This window comes from Mirounga leonina, unplaced genomic scaffold (assembly GCF_011800145.1).
Source record: "Mirounga leonina isolate KUSES-001 unplaced genomic scaffold, KU_Mleo_1.0 Mir_172, whole genome shotgun sequence".
NCBI lineage: Eukaryota > Metazoa > Chordata > Mammalia > Carnivora > Phocidae > Mirounga > Mirounga leonina.
In genome coordinates, this window is record NW_023270442.1 from 1,640,185 (window position 1) to 1,643,878 (window position 3,694).

The 3,694-nt window shown below is 35.1% G+C and overlaps 1 non-coding gene across 1 annotated transcript; it reads left to right on the forward strand.

Moving 5' to 3' along the window:
- The first annotated feature begins 3,310 nt into the window (after positions 1–3,310).
- Positions 3,311–3,414, forward strand: LOC118018924. The gene has a single exon (XR_004681517.1). It is a non-coding gene; the product is annotated as a U6 spliceosomal RNA (small nuclear RNA).
- Positions 3,415–3,694: the final 280 nt, after the last annotated feature.

Consider the following 3,694-nt stretch of genomic DNA (forward strand, 5'->3'; position numbering starts at 1 on the left):
AGCAAACTCTCTGTTTCACAATTCTGTTTCCAGGATTGTTTTAAATCAGAATTTTGGGGGCACTGGCTCAGTAGGTTAAGCATCTGCTTTTGGTTCAGGTCATGATCTCAGGATCCTGGGCTTGAACCCCACATTGGAGTCCCTGATCAGCAGGGAGTCTGCTTCTCCTTGTCCCTCTACCATTCCCCCTGCTTGTGCTCTCTCTCTCTCATGTACTCCCTCTCTCTCTGTGTCAAATAAATAAAATCTTTTTAAAAAATCAGAATTGTGAAGGGCATTGGTCACAATGAATGCTTATGTTCATTAAGATTTGCACTAGTATCTGTTTTAATTATACCTGAAATTTCCTGTCTCATTCTGAGCTTTCTCGGAGGAGAAAATTAGCAAGTCATCTTGTGGAACAGAAATGTGCTCAGAATTATTGTAGTTTCCTAAATAATTATTACAGAAAATCCTGACAATATTTGGAGGGAATGGTAAGCACCACTATCCAGTAGTCCTCCTGTCAGTATTGTTAATTAATATACTAGAAGTTCCATTGGTCTTATAAAAAAAAAATCCCTTATTAAAAATTAGAAAATTTTGGATACAGAAAGGAAAGCATCATTCTCATCAAAAAATCATTAATTTATTTTCTCATGTTGGATATTGTGCTGTATTCTGTAAAGTTTTTGTGGGTTTAATGCTATTTAGAGTAGTATATGGGCTTAATTTTAATGCATTATATATTATTTAAATCTTATAAGAAATTTTAATTTAAAAATTATTCATGGATCACAGAAACTAAAGAACTTAATCTTCTTTTAAGACTCCCTTACATTTAGTTTCTGATTCACTTTTATATTACTTTTTTACAAATAAAGGCTTTTTAAAATTATACATTACAGATTTTCCCTTGAAAATCATTTGCTAATGATCAAACTTTGGGTTATTGCAAAGAAGATGCCTAGAAGTTAGCATTCCCTGATTGATGAGACATAGGAATGATCTTAAATATTTCTGAAGGTAGTGGTATAATTTCCAGACTCCCTTAAGATAAGCAGATGTGTTTGTGAAAAAGAATAATTTCTCTCTCCACTTATGTGATTGAGAATGGGATTGCTAGAATTGGTCTAGTATGTTTGCTTTTGTAGCATATTTAAGTGCTGGAATAGTTTCACTACGTCACCTTTACTTCCTGGAAAGGAAAATCATTGTATTTTAAAGCTCAAGTGACTTTCGGACTATGAAAAGGGTTACTTGACTTTGAAAGTAAGAGCTTAATCAAGAGGTAAACTCTGTTCCTGAGCAAGGAAACCAAATTCAGTATTAGGCAGCAGGCATCTGTGAAACGATTTACTTCTATGTAATTTTACAAATGTACTATGCAGACAAAAATGAAATTAGTTTGCCAGAACGTGCATTCTACCTTCTGCCACTAACTCAGTCCTATGAAGGCATATCTTCTGGCACTAACTGGGTCCTATGTTGGGCTGACAACTGCTTTCTTGACCCTTTTGTATGGTTCATCTTCTATCAAGAATCCTCCGCTCCCCGCCTCCCCACCCTGCTGCTTTCCCTTCACTACCACCCACTCTTCAGAAGTGCGTGTGTATGATGTGACAGCCTGTTATCTAAGCAGGCAGGAAGCCCTAGTTCTCTTGGCAGGAGGTGCTTGAGTGAGGAGGGGTGTGTGTCCTTTTCTTTGATAGTTAGCTGTTGTTCAACCGAGATTTTTGGTGGGTGTGTTTTTCATTTCAAACTAAAATCATCATTTTACAAGTATACCCAATTTCCTCTGATATTAACAAGTGTGAGGGAAAAAATGGATCAAAATGAAATAGTAAACAGAATCAAGAGTGGGAAATGGGAATTTAATCTTGAAGTATTTGTCGTCTTTTAATTTCTTGGCTATGCTGCTAACTGGGCCTTTATGGCCCCTGCAGTCACAGATTGCACATATCTTTGATATTATGCTGAATAAATACCTCTAGGTAATCAGCACATGATCTTGAAACACTATTGCTGTTAGATTATACGTTGTTAGCACTTTGACACAAGAGGTACTTGATATTTCAGTCAATGATCGCTTCACTGAGCACTATTCTTTTCACCCTCTCATCATGTTGTAAACTGTTTTCTAGCTCAGGCAGGCAATAATTGATCTCAATAATGTGGCTATGTACTTAACCACTGAGCAGCAACCAGATGTGAGGGTTTATTTCCAGTAAAACACTTGAATACTGCCCATGGAGAAGTGAGTCTAATGTCAGTTCCACCCTTGATGTAACAAGTGCTCTTTGGTGAGCTGTACTCTTTTAATGAGATTATTTGTAAGCATAATGGGGAGTATGGAAATGTGCCAATTGAAGAGTCAATGGGAGAGGAATAATAGGGATAATGAGTGACAGGGAGAGGAGAAACAGGTAGACCAAGGAAATCAGGCACACTGAGAACTCTGTAAAATCAAGTGAGTGAATTATAGCTGTAAGAGGATGTCTAATGGTAATTTTTGATGTGTTTTATACTCAGGAGTGTGAAAGTCACTTTATGCATTCTATTTTTGATAGTTAAGATAATTTATAGGTTTGCCACCTTTCCTCTTTCAAGTGGCAAGCTTCCAGATCCTTTCTGTACCGTCATGCTGTAGAATGAAGTGGCAAGTGAACAAGTTCTCAATAAGCCTGCTAAAATTCCAAAGTTATTGCCATCAAATAAATGTTTTCTAAAATGACTCTTATATTTTTTCTTAATTAACATATTTCTTTTTAGCAGAGATATAGAAGTTCATATCTCACTATCTGAGTAGGGAGCCCAATGTGGGGCTCGATTCCAGGACACTGGGATCATGACCTGAGCCAGAGGCAGATGCTTAACGAGTGAGCCACCCAGGCACCCCAATGTTTCCCATATTTTAAAGGTTGATTTGACATGTTTTGCCACAAATTCAGTTTTAAACCCTAAAAAATATTTTATAAATAAAAATAATAAACTTTTACCTTTTGAGATAATGCAAAATACTATTGAACATGGAATGCAATGATAGTATCATTTTTCTGTCTATCCACGTAACATTTAATCTTTAAAAGTACTTGAATCTGCACATAATAGCTTTAATTGAAAGGGATAAAGCATATTATTAAATCTGGCAGACTAATTCATCATATGCATTTATAACAAGTACTTCAAATCATTTCATTCTTTCACCTGTCCAAAATCAACATTTTCCATATGTTCATTAGGTTTCCTTCCATATTATTTTTTTGAACATGCACTGTGAGCTTAAATCTCAAAGAAACAAAAGAATGTATTGTCACGAAAGGAAAAGAGAGTGCTTACTTTGGCAGTACTTAAGCTAAAATTCTGAACAATACAGAGATTAGCATAGCCCTTACACAAGGATGTCACCAAATTCGTGAAGCTTTCCATATTAAAAAAAAAAAAAAAGAAGAGGGATGTTTGAACTACATCAGCTAAATTTTAAAAACCGTTTAGAGCAAATAACACCTCAAATTTTGTAAATTTATCATTCTAGCTTAAATTTACATAAAAATATGAGGTCCTAATACTGAAAATGCTTTTTCATATTAAAAAAGTCCTTTAAATATTTTTAAATGACATTAGAATCCTTAGATATTTTCCAAGGAATATAAAGATCAAAGCACCTGTGTCTTTTCTTCCATTGGCATATTGACTCAAATTATTATAAACTTTC